This window comes from Lepidochelys olivacea (assembly GCF_965140295.1).
Source record: "Lepidochelys olivacea isolate rLepOli2 genome assembly, chromosome: 3".
Classification (NCBI taxonomy): domain Eukaryota; kingdom Metazoa; phylum Chordata; order Testudines; family Cheloniidae; genus Lepidochelys; species Lepidochelys olivacea.
Genome location: NC_140413.1, coordinates 79,981,436 through 79,997,980, shown reverse-complemented (window position 1 = coordinate 79,997,980; position 16,545 = coordinate 79,981,436).

The window sequence follows — 16,545 nt, the reverse complement described above, 5'->3', positions numbered from 1 at the left end:
ATCAATTTTCCCGTGTTATTGGTAGATACAATACCTTTACTTGATAGAAGATTACATTTACATACTTCCTAATATACAAATTATTAGAAGCCAACCTAATTGAAAAACAACATTTATAATACCAAAGCTCACCTTTGATTTGAAGGATATTATGAGTTATGTGCTTCATAGATTTTTATTTATAATCATTTAATTAAAAAAGTATGAGCTTAAATTGTTCTGCACAGCTATTTAGGTAATGTTTCTGCTTGAGTGAAATTACCCTGGACGAAGTGGACAAATATAACTTGCTGTACTGTACCTGTTCAATGTCTGTGTTTTATCCTCCTTCCTAACGACAGGTCACATTCTCATAAAGGTAATCTGAAATTTGTCAGCTGTCTTTTTTTTCTCTCTCACACCAATTCAGATACATTTAAAAGCTCTACTGCAGACCCTAGAAGCTGGGACTAAGCTGTGATCTAGATGGGGATTCAAAAGCATATATGAGAGAATAGTAGAGCTGTCCAAACCATGGATGCTCAGTTTGTGGGGTGGGGGGGGTGAAATGATATTTCAGTGTCTGCTTTCATTCTAATTCAGAACTGGCAGCACCAAGAGGCAGCTGACCCAGGAGTCTCAAGGCCCTGGGGTGCCTGACCCTTGGGCAATACACATGGTAGGGCTACCCAGAACAGTGGACCCTGGAATCCCATCCCAGGACATCCAAGCTCCCAAGTTCATGGCAGAAAGCCTGGAAGCCCTTTCAGGACCAAGGATCACAGAAGCTCCCTGCTGTGGAACCAGGAACTGAGCCCAGGCTAAAGCCAGGGTGCTCAGGGCTTCTAGACTCCTAGCTTCATGGCAGGGAGCCTGGAAGGCTTCAGAACCCCCAAACTTCCCTGGCTCCATGGTAGGGGCTTAGAAGCCCTGGCATGACTGGGCTGCCCCAGCAACACTGACCCTGGGAACTCGTGTCTATGATCCTGGGGCAGCCTGCTTGGAGGGGTTCAATGAATTGGCATTTTCTGATAAAAGTCTGTTTTAGCAGAAAATTCCAGACCATCTCAAGAGATAGGTCTCCAGCACCCAGTTAGCTGTGCATCTAACTCCTCTAGGAGCTTTCAGGGTGTTAAAAAATTGATGATTATTTTATTTAAATTGGATTTTTAATTTTTTTTTATTTAAATTATACATTTTTTTTCTTTTTTAAAATAAATCTGTTAAAATGATATCAGAGCTTAATACAAAATATGTTAAGGCCTAAACTTATAATCTTTTAAAATATATAAATAAAGAATAAACATGCTGAATCCATGAGCCTCTATCAGCAATTTTGAGTTAGAAGCTTCTTTTCTATTTAAGGAAAGAAACTAAGGAAAATCATAACCATTGAGGTCAAACTTTATAGCCGTAATAAGTCAACCTAAGTATTTTAGGAGACTGCCTCATTTACAAGAGACTTACACAAGACTGGAAACTTAAGGTCTAGTCATTTTCAATTAGCCTTATTTGAAAATATTCCCAGGTTGAACTGAAACAATCAGTTTAATCCCTCTGTTTAATAAATCATTTAGTTATAATTGTGAAATATGTCTTCATAAGAGAAGGTTATGTATACAAAATATTTAAGGTTGTTTTGTTTAATAAAATAAATTGTATACACTGTGTTGTGTGTTTAATTAAATCTCAGTTACCTTCCTAATGCAGCTTGACACAAATCATCAGCAAAAAGTTAATTATCTTGTAAATAAGCAATATATCATTCATCATTTTCTAACATACTAAAAAAGACAATTAATAAGAATCTGAAAATATTAAGCTATGTAATTACTTAAATAAAAGTATATATACTTCTAGGTAGCAAAAAATGTACTAAATATAGTGTAAATGCCCTGCTTAGTTGGAAATCAATGTTTTAATGAGGAGTCCTTGTGGCACCTTAGAGAAAAACAAATTTATTTTGGCATAAGCTTTCATGGGCTAGAACCCACTTCATCGGATGCATGAAGTGAGAATACAAGGAGCAGGTATAAATATATGAAAGGATTGGGGGTTGCTTTACCAAGTGTGAGGTCAGTCTAATGAGATAAATCAATTAACAGCAGGATATCAAGGGAGAAAAAATAACTTTTAAAGTGATAAGAGAGTGGCCCATTACAGACAGATACATTTGTTAGTCTCTAAGGTGCCACAAGGACTCCTCATTGTTTTTGCTGATACAGACTAACACGGCTACCACTCTGAAACCAATGTTTTAATGGTTATATCAACCAATGAGACTACATCTTTCTTTAGAAAATAAGTGAAGTACAAACGGAGAAGCTGATTATAATTGATGATTTACATTAAGGCTTTCCACTTGGTGATTTAAATCATTATTTAAATTGCTGATTTAAATCAATCCACCCTGGGAGCTTTCGAAAATCTCACAGTTAGTGATAATAGGCGAACTTCAAAATAGTTCAGAAGTTTCGTTTGAATATTTATCTGATCAGAAAAGGGACTGAACCAAACCCTCAAATCGTTATATTTTACACAAACTATGAAGGAGTTCAGGTGAAGATATCCAGCTCAGGACCTTCACTCAGTTAAACCATTTTGCAGTAAGTTTCTCTAGCAGTTATTCATATTCTAACAGGGTCTATCAGACCTTCTCTGCCCACCCCTGGAAGTGTCAGTGCCCTGACAAAACCCTGGGTACAAACAAGATTGAGCCTGCCAGGGGCCTACATGGGCCAGAAAGAGATGCTAATCAATCATCTCCAAACCAGCAGGAATGTAATGAAGGTTTGCCAGCCTCATCCCAGGGGGAGTACTGGGTGGAGCTGGGATAGGAGTGGAGTGCCTCAGGCCTAATCCAGAACCCTGGTCAAATTTTTGCCTTTTGAGTTGTGTTTGTGTTTCTTTACAAGTTTAAAGGCATGGACAGCAAATTTTCACCGTAACTTCAATAGACTGTTAAAGGACTCATATCTAGTTTGCTCACCAAGCGAGGGATACAAAAGTACTCAATAGACTGAGTAGTGATTACCAAGTTTAATATTTTTTCTAGTCATTAAATCAAGTAAAAATATGAAATACAGCTCATAGGGGAAGTTTAAAATTTGAAAAATAAAAACACTTCTTTTAATGTGCAACTTCCCCTCCATCAAAAGCAAGGTTTGAACCTGAACCTACAGCATTACAGCACAATCTATCACAACTTGAGGTGTAGGCTAGCAGCAGATCCCTATAGTTATGTACCATTAGAATGAATTTGTGCATCTTTTTCTTTAAGAAGTTTTCACAGCTCCTTAATTGATTACAGCAGGCCTTCAGTATTTGACAGGGCTTGTGGCTTTTCTTGGTCTCATTAAATTCTACTAAGCTTTAGCGGAGATATAAACTGTTAAACACTGCCACTTTCCCTTCTCTTGCTTTTCATTCCTCCGAAAATATGTCCACATGTCAAAATCATAACAGAGCACATGAAAATTCTAAGGCCTGGCTCACACTGCAGCCAAAGTAGCCGCAGCACACTCTATAGGGAACACCGGGGAGCCAGCAGAGCTGCTGCAGCAATGGCAAAAGACCAAGCACATGGCCCCCTATGGTCCATTTCTCTTCATCAGTGGCGCTACATGGGGCTTGAGCGCCAGCAACTCAAAAAACAGCTGATCACACCGCCAAATACTTCTAAACCCATCCAAACATCCTCTGAAATAACTATCTTCAGCTGCCGCTAGCCTACAGCTCAAGTGGTGATCGTTTGTGCTGTAAAGCTGAAGGCTCAGGTTCAGACTTTGCTTGCTTAGTATGTATAGGTTCGTGTAATTAAAGATAGCATAATGCATATGCACAAGGGAGCAGAATTAACATTTCACAGAGAACCATAAATCTGGCATTTCCTAATTTTCAGGTGTTTGACTTTGAAACCTAAATAACATAGCTTTTGTATCTATTTCATATACAGATTAATTTTCATGGTCAGTATCTTCTAGCTGAATAACTCTTCGCATAATAATGTACATGTGGAAAGTACCCTTGATTATGGCTATTTTCACTTTTCCTTGATTAATGGTATCCATTATCCTTATCCTTAAGTCATAGTCCAAAATTTCTAATTAAAGTGATATTCAGCTGCTGTTATTTTAACTCTACTCTCTCATAATAAATAATAATAATAAAGGTGTCTGCCTCTGTATCTTGTGGTTGTGAGTTCCATAGATAAAATGCATTGCGTGCGGGTTTTTTAAAATCTTACCACTTGTAATTAATTGCTTTTTAATTTCCTCGTATGCCCTCTTGTTTCTGTATTAGGAGAGCGCAAATAGTAGTGGTATGTCTACCTGCTCTGTCATTTATTATGCTCACTGCTAAGGCCATGTAAATGGGCCTTAATGTGTAAATGAAATTTATGATCACTTTACGGTCCATTTACACTTTGCAAACAAATGGAGTTCCCCACCTGCAGGCATTTGGAACACAAGGGGCCTGATCGTATAAATGACACTCTCTGGAGTATAAAAGTGTTGCCATATGACCCTGTTTTTAATGCTAGAACTGGTTTTGGGTGTAATATTGATAGCTTTATACAGCTTGAAATATATTAGGGGGCAAGCAGGAGAATACAATTAATTGGGTTATTAAGCTTTGTTGTAGTTAGATTCCTGTTTTATTAGCGTGAGGCCTTGTGCAAGCAGTTATACCAAGGCTGAGTTTATGGCTAAAAAAGTGCATGTCCAATATGTTAATCCCAGATCATGAATTCTGCATTCTCAGTTTGAGAGACAAATTAGTGACCACAAGAATATGGGTACACTGCAGAATTACAGAAGTAATTCTGCAATAAGGGAACATTGGAGGGCCTTTGGCAACATTGTAATTAGGCAGTAACTGCGGAGTTAGGCTGCATTAATAGATAGGCATTGTTAAGAAATGACTGACACAAATGATTAATATTAATGACCGGAACTATAATTATGGGCACCTACAATGCCACATATGGTTAATGGGCAGGAATTGTTATGATCACATAAAATGATCAAATATGGCTGTGTATACAACTGGTTACATAAAGAAGGGGCATAAAATATTCAGTCAAATTTCTTAATTGTCAGATTCCTGGGGCTCCTGAATCGGTGTCAGCTGATCTGTGGCCTTCTGCAGTGCTCCACTAACAATGTATTCATCTCTTTATTTCTTGTAATTGTTGTTAGCATGCTATGATACCTTATGGCTTAAACGTATTTGTTATATGTGAGACTTTCTGCTGTTTGGTCCTATTGATGAGTAGAATGATATGATTTTTATGTAAGGGTATAATTGAATACACATATCTCACTCACACATCACATCAATCCCACAATTAAAAAGAAACATTTGTAAGAGAAACTTCTGGAAAGAACCAGTGATAATTAATATATAGCATAAGTGAGATATTATTAATAAACATTAGTGTGGAAAGTTTATGGTTTTATTATTTGGTTGGGCTACAAATGTACACTGTGCTAGGGTTGCAATAATCATTGACAATGTGCTACTTCGCAGGCCAAGAATATTGATTCTAAAAGAGCAGTTTAAAATAAAAAAAATATTAAAACCTTGTGACAGTGTAAATCTATGCTTTTTAGCTTGAACAGTAGAAATGAATTTATGACAAAATCTACTCTCCTTTGTCAATGTAGTACAAAACTGTAATTCATCAACATTGTGGACTGCAAAATGAAGGCTGCATGACCCCAGATAATAAAAATATAATGTAATTCTCTTCTGTTTTGTTTTTTGTTTTCTTTTTTAACATGTAGATGACATCATAAAGTTTACAATGGTTAAAGTTAGGGTAAGTTGATAATTTTTTGATTAAAACCTTTATTGAAAATATATTGGTTTCAATGAATATTTCACCCAGATAGGCTTCTCAGGTCCAGATGGAATTTCTGGTATAAACCAGAGAGAGGAAGAGAGCACAGCGACAGAAGACCGAATAGTCCAGTAGTTAGAGCAATTGCCTGGGAGGTGAGAAACCCAGGTTTCACTCTATTATACTATCAGTCTCTCTCTGATTCAGTGAATATTTAATTGTACAAGGTGGATCAGCTCCAACAGGAGAGATTGAAAGAGCTTGACTCTGCGGTCCAGTGCTCCACATCAGGTATAGCATGGACTTTAACCTTCATGTCCCATAACCCAGTTGAATGCCCCAATCACTGACCAACAGATTATTGTGGGTTGGGTCCCTTTCTTTCCTTTATTTTAATTCAAAAAGGTGTTTCATCCTGCTGTGGAAAGAAAAGAAATTCTGAGACCACTGAATTTTGTGCAAAATTGAATTCTTGTTTTCCAGCCAGTCTGACTTACAATACACATTAATGTAGTCAAATTAAATTCTACAGCAAAATCCCTCCAGTGTGGCCTAGTGGATGGGATAGTGGATTAGGACTCATGATACCTCAGCTCCACTCTTTGGTCTACCACTGACAAGGTGGGTAACATTGGGCAAGTCACTTTAACCTCCCTGTGCCTCAGTTTCCCCATCTGTAACTTTGGGAAAATGATATTGACCTCTTTTACAAAGCACTTGGAGGTCTATGGATGAAAAATTCTAAATAAGATGTATTATTATCTTAAAGCCGCTTTCAAGTGTACACAGATGAAACAAATATAATTATCAAGTGAGCTAGATCTACATATCTTATTCCTCGGTGTTAAACTGTGGAGCAGAGAAGAGGGAGGCAAATAGTAGTCTTCACTAAACAAACCGGAGGCTAAACCATAGTAAAAAAATCCTGCCTCTTGATCTTTATAAATTTTTTTAATAATAGTTAAACCGGAAGAGACTTCTTTCCCCCTTTTTCAACAGTGGCAAAAGATTGTCTTTCTTCTTCCCACAATTAACACTAACTCTTTTAAGTAAAGTTAAACCAAAATTTGCTCATATTATGAGGAAGGTGCTGAAATATTCCCCCTTATTGGTGAAACTACTTCCGAAGTCCACTGGAAAAGCTCAGGTCGCTACTGGTGCTCCAGGGAGGGGATCACGTACACACGCACACTGTAGACACAAATGTCTTCCCACTTGTTTCCAGGTTCAACTCTAAGTGTTGGTTTTGAAGTTCAAAATTCTAAACGGTGCAGGCCCTTAGAGAATGCTAGGGTGGGATTTTCACAAGTGGTCATCACTGGCCGCACTCTGCTCCCACAGAGTGAAGTCAACACTGAGAACTTTTGAAAATTCCACTCTACATCTTCCATCACGTAATACAGCACCATGCCAGTGGAGATAAACCTGAGGGCTGCCAATTCAGTTTAACAAACCACTTAAAAAGCAGCTGTAAGGAAGTTTTGCCATTGAGTTCCAAAGGAGGAGGATGTGGCCCTTGATTTAAATTTAACAAATGGTATTGTTCTCTTTCCTTGTTTATCCTTAGACTGCAAACGACAATTTTTGTATAGGGACACAACAACAGACTATCTCCTTACAGTTACTACAACCTAATAAATATGTTACTTTATTGGTGGGATACATACGCCAAATGGTGTACAAACCCAGAAATAAACAGGAACTAAGTTCAAAGGTTGAAGTATAGCTCCAGCCATCATACTCTGCCATCCAGTTAACCCCTTAACAGCCACTTTACTACAAGTGTAAATTCCAGAGCCTCACTCCTCTTTCACGCACCTGCATGGTGCTAATAATCAAATACAAAAGATGGTGCAGTTATCGCTTCTTTTAAAGCTTCGGACATAGGCAGGGCCGGCTCCAGGCACCAGCTTTCCAAGCAGGTGCTTGAGGTGGCATTGAGAATGGGGCGGCCATCCGTGCCCAGGGCACGGTAGCTCCGACGCTCTTCTGGGCAGGGCAGCTCTGCCGCTCTTCCGTCCAGGTGCGGTGGCAATTCGGCGGTAGTTCCGCCACTTTAGCAGTGGTGGCAATTTGGCAGCGACTGCTTGGGGAGGCAAAAGTGGTAGAGCCGGCCCTGGATATAGGCTACTGCCCGAGGAAGGATATGAGGCTGAATAAAGTCATGTTGTGGTTTGTATGTAACCAGCTATCAGTAGGAAGGAAAGGAGGTCTGGAGAAGAAGCCATGAGGAAGTTTCTCCATCTGATCCTAAGCTCAGAGGAAATAATCTGAAAATACATTAAATTGCAACCATTGCCCTTGTTGCTAGATCATGACACTCTGTCTAAGATCAAGTTTCATATAATATTATTATATATTCTTTATTATATTTTCCGTCTTGCGTTGCTAAGGAATGGGACTCTCTCATATAATAGCTCATTTATAAAACTACTGTGTCAGAAATGGGTCTGAATCATAGAGTAAATAAGTTATATATTTTTGTTTTGTTACAATGTTTGTGCATTTATGGTTTCTATGATTGTTTCATTGATTGGTCATTCCTGGTCAGGAATTGTAAATAAAACTACATACTGTTTTCAACAGGCTTCATATCTCCAAGACCTCATTTGGTACCATAGTCTCCCAACATGGGAAACCATCAGAATGTTCCATCATAGCATCTTCTGTGTTTCTGAGAACCAAATTCAGGAATAGTTGATAATTGCAGGAAGCATCCAGGACACTAATCAGGGAAAGTGTTTATTCTGAAAAAATCATTGGAACTGTCTGCTGAGTGAACAGGATCCATTAAAAAGGCCAGTGGGATGGTAGGTTATATTAGTAGAAGGAGAGTGACAAAGCCGTATTTGGCAGTCTCCTTCTGGAACAGCATGAGAACAATTACTCACTTTCGTACTCAGAATATTATTGTCTTGTACAGAGTACAGCAATGGTGATATCAATTCCCAAGAATTTATTTTATGAAGGAAATTTGAGGAGCTTTCAATAATCCTCATTTGAAAGGAGGAGACTTTAAGTGAACATAATGGGAGCTTTCAGAATCATGACATGAGTTGATAACACTAATAGAGAAAAGGTTTTCATACCAGTAAAAGGTAAAACAAAACAAAACAAAAAATCTAACAAATTCATGTCAGGGGTATACTCTAAAAAGATGGGAAATATGGAGTAAATAGATAATTCCGGGAGAAATATCTAATAAGTTGATAGAGTATATGATTGAAACAGAAAACTGTTTCTGAAAAAGCAGGACAGTAGGACTACGACCAATCAAACAGATCTGCCATGTAAACCCAGATGGCTTTTTGCTGTACTTAAATATTATGTTTTCAATTTCAAAGTGAAAGGGAATCTTAAAACATCCCAAAAACCTACCTACAACACGTCATTTTTTCCACAGAATTGTTTGCAGTTTTTCTTTCTAAAGCTTTCTCCATGCCCATACAAGCCCGTTTCAGTTTCCAACTTCTCCCCATTATTGGTGTGGAAGCTGCTGATTATGTGGGTATTGATTCAGCTCACAGAAACATGTAACAGCAAATAGCATGTGACCTTTCATACCCCATGTCATAAATATAAAGGGAAGGGTAAACCCCTTTGAAATCCCTCCTGGCCAGGGGAAAGCTCCTCTCACCTGTAAAGGGTTAAGAAGCTAAAGGTAACCTCGCTGGCACCTGACCAAAATGACCAATGAGGAGACAAGATACTTTCAAAAGCTGGGAGGAGGGAGAGAAACAAAGGGTCTGTGTCTGTCTGTAGTCGTCTTGGCCGGGGATAGACCAGGAATGGAGTCTTAGAACTTTTAGTAAGTAATCTAGCTAGGTATGTGTTAGATTATGATTTCTTTAAATGGCTGAGAAAAGAATTGTGCTGAATAGAATAACTATTTCTGTCTGTGTATCTTTTTTGTAACTTAAGGTTTTGCCTAGAGGGGTTCTCTATGTTTTTGAATCTAATTACCCTGTAAGATATCTACCATCCTGATTTTACAGGGGGGATTTCTTTATTTCTATTTACTTCTATTTTTTATTAAAAGTCTTCTTGTAAAACACTGAATGCTTTTTCATTGTTCTCAGATCCAAGGGTTTGGGTCTGTGGTCACCTATGCAAATTGGTGAGGCTTTTTACCAAACCTTGTCCAGGAAGTGGGGTGCAAGGTTTTGGGAAGTATTTTGGGGGGAAGGACGCGTCCAAACAGCTCTTCCCCAGTAACCAGTATTAGTTTGGTGGTGGTAGCGGCCAGTCCAAGGATAACGGGTGTAATATTTTGTACCTTGGGGAAGTTTTGACCTAAGCTGGTAAAGATAAGCTTAGGAGGTTTTTCATGCAGGTCCCCACATCTGTACCCTAGAGTTCAGAGTGCGGGAGGAACCTTGACACCCCATGTCCCTCTCAAGATGATGTCTCCTAAGGATCCATTTGTTACCAAAGTAGAAAGACTGTATCATAGGCAAAAAACAAAACCTGCCAACATTTTCAAAACTGTTTGGAGCAAAAAAAGAATCTCATCTTTTGCCTTTTAATGAAATGAACAAAAAGGCAAAGGTTTCAGAAATTGCTTTAGGTGCATAACTTTTCACACAACATTAGAGGAACTGACCTTTCTATGCAGAGCACATTCTTCTCTGTAAATATTATAGAATTTATTCTTTGGATGGGTCATTGTTGCATGCATCTCTCCAGATACTTCAAATCTGTTTTAAAGGTGCAAGGTGCTGACTTTTAGCATCTGCTCTGTGAACATTGCAGATGAGTTCATATCTTGTCAAAAAGTATATCTTTGTAAGGCCAGCATTGATAGTTTCTAATCAAATAAATGCTTATTAATGTCATCTGTGACATGTCTCTAAAAGCCTAGATAGAAAGCAAATGGTTTCTTTGACTCGCTGCAATGTCACATCCATGTCAATGCCCAGTAAATATATTTGAGATATTTTTTCAAGGGTATGAGAGCATTTCTGGAGTAGTCACTTGCCCTTCAGCCTCATGGTTTATACAGTTATCCTAGGCATGAAGTAACATTCATGAACATCACTGCCTGTTATGTCTCACTGCTTGATTATAAACAAATACAGTAGATTCTTGTTGCTTAGAAGTAAGAGGAGTGTAAAAACAAGCAAACAAAAATAAACTATTGGTCCCAATTCTGCCCTCAGTTTGACTCTTGGGTACCCATTTACTTCTGTGAGGTTGCAAAGGTGTAAATGAGGGTGGAATTTTTCTCATTAATTTCCTGTGTGAACGAAATATGTAACAGAAGAATAGGTTAAATGAGAAGTTTAAGGACAAAGGAATCTTTGAGATGAATCTGGATTTTTCACACCCAAAATTATTATTTTTAAGCTCCTGGATATTTGTTTTTGTGCACCAGAATTTATAGCAGTACACAAGACTGAAGAATGTTTTTTTAAAATATGATATTATTACTGTATAAGACGAGACAAAGCTTGGAATAAGTATAATTTTATATGATTAATCAAATAGCACTATTAGCAGAGAGGAAACATGGCATTATGGTTTAAGCATTGACCTATGACTGAGGCAATCTGGATTCAATTCCTGGACCTTTTCCCAACTTCTTTATGACTTTGGGCAAGCTATTCAATCACTCTTTCTCAGTTCCTCATCTGTAAATTGGGACTTTATTTTGATTGTAAGCTCTTCAGGGGAACAATTGTCTCTTACTATGTATATGTATGGAATCCATCATAGTGGGCTGTACTCTTGATTGGGGCCTCTAATGGAAATACTTAAAAATTAATTCTCATGCGAGGCAAAAGCCTGGATAATTATACAAAAATACTATGTTTATCCATGGGATGGGTAAAACACAGTTAGATCTAGTGAAAACTGATTAATACTACATTCAAGCATCCAGCAAATAACCATTAACCATATCCTTACTCTATACACATAGCCAGAGACATCCAAATAGATGTGCTATGATTACAGCTGCGTTGCTAACAGATTTTTTGGTTCACTGATGTCAGATTCATAGATATTTAGGTCAGAAGGGACCATTATGATCATCTATGATATTCTATGATATCTAGTCTGACCTCCTGCACAACGCAGGCCACAGAATCTCACCCACCACTCCTGTGAAAAACCTCTCACCTACGTCTGAGCTACTGAAATCTTCAAATCGTGGTTTAAAGACTTCAAGGAGCAGAGAATCCTCCAGCAAGTGACCCGTGCCCCATGCTACAGAGGAAGGCAAAAAACCTCCAGGGCCTCTTCCAATCTGCCCTGGAGGAAAATTCCTTCCTGACCCCAAATGTGGCGATCAGCTAAACCCTGAGCCTATGGGCAAGATTCACTAGCCAGATACTATAGAAAATTCTTTCCTGGGTAACTCAGATCCCACCCCATCTAATATCCCATCACAGGCCATTGGGCCTATTTACCATGAATATTTAATTACCAAAACCAGGTTATCTCATCATACCATCTCCTCCATAAACTTATCAAGTTTAATCTTAAAGCCAGATAGATCTTTTGCCCCCACTGCTTCCCTTGGAAGGCTATTCCAAAACGTCACTACTCTGATGGTTAGAAACCTTGGTCTAATTTCAAGTCTAAACTTCCTGGTGGCCAGTTTATATCCATTTATTCTTGTGTCCACACTGGTACTGATCTTAAATAATTCCTCTCCCTCTCCAGTATTTATCTCTCTGATATATTTATAGGGAGCAATCAAATCTCTCCTCAACCTTCTTTTAGTTAGGCTAAACAAGCCAAGCTCCTTGAGTCTCCTTTCATAAGACAAGTTTTCCATTCCTCTGATCATCCTAGTAGCCCTTCCCTGTAACTGCTCCAGTTTGAATTCATCTTTCTTAAACATGGGAGACCAGAACTGAACACCGTATTCCAGGTGAGGTCTCACCAGTGCCTTGTATAATGGTACTAAAACCTCTTTATCCCTACTGGAAATAGCTCTCCTGATGCATCCCAAGACCACATTAGCTTTTTTCATGGCCATATCACATTGGCGGCTCATAGTCATCCTGTGATCAACCAATACTCCAAGGTCCTTCTCCTCCTCCATTACTTTTAATTGATGCGTCACCAGCTTACAACTAAAATCTTGTTATTAATTCCTAAATGCATGACCTTACACTTCTCACTATTAAATTTCATCCTATTACTATTACTCCAGTTTAAAAGGTCATCCAGATCCTCCTGTAGGATATCCCTGTCCTTCTCTAAATTAGCAATACCTCACAGCTTTGTATCATCTGCAGACTTTATTAGCACACTCCCACTTTTTGTGCTGAGGTCAGTAATAAAAAGATCAAATACAATTGGTCCCAAAACTGATCCTTGAGGAACTCCACTGGTAACCTCCCTCCAGCCTGACAGTTCACCTTTCAGTAGGACCCGTTGTAGTCTCCCCTTTAACCAATTCCTTATCCACCTTTCAATTTTCCTATTGATCCCCATCTTATCCAATTTAACTAATAATTCCCCATGTGGCATGGTATCAAATGCCTTACTGAAATCTAGGTAAATTAGATCCACTGCGTTTCCTTTGTCTAAAAAATCTGTTACTTAAATCAGGTTGGTTTGGCACAATCTAGCTTTTGTAAAACCACGTTGTATTTTGTCCCATTCACGATTGACTTCAATGTCCTTAACTACCTTCTCCTTCAAATATTTTTCCAGGAAGCAGGGCCTGCAGGGGAACCAGTCTCCCAGCAACTTAATAAGCACAGCTGGCCTGTAATAGGTTGTCTGATTGGTTGCACTGCCTGATTGGTGGAAAGAGTCAGCAGACTGGCTCTTAAACCCAGCAGCAGCACCACTTAAGTGGCTGCTGAAGATATTTATCTATGGCTGCTGTAGCCCCTGCCTTGCTTTATTCCAGGTCACTTTGTTCTGACCTTTGGCTCTGATTTATGACTCTAGCTCTCACCTTGAACTTGATTCCTGGCTACCGATTCCTTCTCTGATCATTGGGAAGGACTGCTTACACCCTAGTCACATGATAAGTAGCAGTTCCAAAAAATCAAACACAAATTTTACTTTGACTCAAACTGAATTAGTTTTTTGAATTTTTGGTGAATTTAAAATCTCCATTTTGGGTTGAACAAAATTTGAACCCAACCACTTTGCTTGCGGGCATTTTTGTTGGTCTAGCTTCACAACGTGTATGCCTACACCAGGGGCAGCTCTACCAATTTTGCCGCCCCAAGCAGTCGCCGCCGAATTGCTGCCGAGCCCAGAAGAGCTGCGGGGTTGCCGCCAAATTGCCCCCGCCGGACACGGACTGCCACCCCATTCTGAATGCCACCCCAAGCACCCGCTTTGAAAGCTGGTGCCCGGAGCTGGCCCTGGCCTACACTGAAGACCGTACCTGTGTCTAGGCATGCAGTTGTTGTGCCCAAAGCCCCCTGTTGTCCACAGTGAAATCCTTGAAGCATTTGGCTTGGGGTGAGTAGATACCACACTAACCAGTTCCCCTGACAGATGTGAGTGAAGGCTAAGGTGAGCTCTTGCTCTTATCACTGTGGATGTGGGTCTCAGGTTTTAATAGTCATCCACTCCTATTCCCACAATGTGTTGTACCCATATTTTTCTGACCATAATCTGTAAAGTTCCCATTCCCCCTGTAAGTAGTGAAGTAGCATGCTGCTCTCTCCAAATCCCACTAGAGTTCTGCTGCAGTGTGAAAAGTTCACTAGTACAGGTGAAAAGCGCAACAGGACAGAGAGCAGCTGGTTGACCTGACGAGGACATGAATTTTAATAGTATCTGGGTTCAGCCCAGTGGTCAGCATGATTTCGTGTGGGGTAACAAGAACATCCACCTATACCTTCAAATTTCCAGAAGGCTGTCAGAGTTGGGCATTCATCATACTGCTGTGCAATGCTGGAGAAAAAAAAAAAACGAAGCATTTGAAGTAGCAGTAAAGGAAGGTCCAGATCTCAAATGAACAGTCTGGGAATGTGTATCTACAGGGAACTGCATAGTGCAATGTCCAGGTCCCCAGCCCTGAGCCTACTGTGTTTCACTATGTGCTGCTGAACCCTGCTGAGCTCATTGTCTGATGGGATCGTGATGAGGATGATACAACTAGGAGCCAGAAAGATTCCACAAAGGGCCAGGAATTGATTGCACGCTTGTACCTGGAGGACCAGATTGCAAAAGCCATTGATGAGGCCCTGAAGAGGGACTAGTTCTTCAGTAGGGACCAGACCCGTAGGGTTCTAAGTTAAACCAACTGCCCTACCCTCAGCTCATTCACTTTGTTGTAGTGTAAAATTTGCACTCCTAAAACCAATGGAATTTGAAATTATGTCCAGATTTTTTTTTTCTTCCCTGGCTAATATTTCATGCATTGCTCTGTGTCTCTCTGTGTGAGAGATATAGTGGCCTCTGCAGCAGGAGGAAAGGTTGATAGAGTGCTTCCTAGAGGAAGAGAGGGAGCACAGGGTGTGAGAGAATATGCTCATGGAACATTTAATAGGACGGGCCTTGGACAGAGTTCAGCATCCACCTGCTGCTGAGGCCCCAGCTGCAGCACATCGGCTCCTCCTCCTCCAGCTGCGGCACAGAGTGCTACTACACCAGCAACTCCATGCCTCAACACCCGTCAGACTGGCCAGGATGACAGTACTGAGCCTGCTGGAGTAATGGTGAATCCAGAGATACACCACCACCTGCTAGGAACTGTTAGCCCAACACCACCTGTTAGGAACCGCCCCTCTGCCCCACCCCCCGGTATCTGTGCAAGCACGAGATGGTGTTTCCCCCTGGATGAGGAGGAAGAGAACTGTTCAAAGACATTAAACCTGGGGCACACTTCATAGTTTGCTAACTAATGTTTGAAAAAACGTCCCGTTTGGCATTTTTAGATGTAACCTTCAAACTTATTTTGCTGCAAACTTTTGTTGGGAAACTGTTCTGTTCATTTTTCCATATGTAGCTGTCACACATACGTTGCTGCTCATGGGAGGCAACCCCATGGCTTCATTGCAGATCTCTTCTCATGATGTAAACTGGTTCCTGGATAGACAGAGTCACAACTCCATCTCTGGGCACAAGATAGGATATGACTATTGCATAGGTGCTATATCACTGATCTACAGTGACTCACTCTTTGGTTGCTACTGTGCCCAGTTAGGACCCAGAATTGTAGCCACTGGACCCACTCGGGACAATCTGGAACTCTAAACATTTTCAGTAGGTATGGATATGTTCATACATGTATGAGTTACACTAAATCAGTGGTTTTCAAACTGCAGGTCACAACCCAGTACTGGGTCGCGGAATGTAAGGCACTGGGTTGTGGCGGCTCTGGTTAGCACCACCGACTGGGCCATTAAAAGTCCCATCAGTGGTGGTGCCTGGCTAAGGCAGGCTAATTCCTACCTGTTCTGACATGACGCTGCGCCCCAGAAGCGGCCAGCAGCAGGTCCAGCTCCTAGGCGGGGGGAGGGCACAGGGTTCCGCATGCTCCCCCAACCCCGAGCACCGGCTCTACACTCCCATTGGCCAGGAACCAGCCAATGGGAGCTGGGGGAGGGGGAGCAGTGCCCGCGGGCGAGAGCCATGCGGAGCCGCTTGCACACTTCCACCTAGGAGCGAGACCTGCTGCTGGCTGCTTCCTGGGTGCAGAGCAGTCCCTGGTGCCAGAACAGGCAGGAAGCCTGCCTTAGCACCCCTGCTGTGCTGCTGACCAAGAGCCGTCTGAGGTAAGCCCACGCCCCAACCCC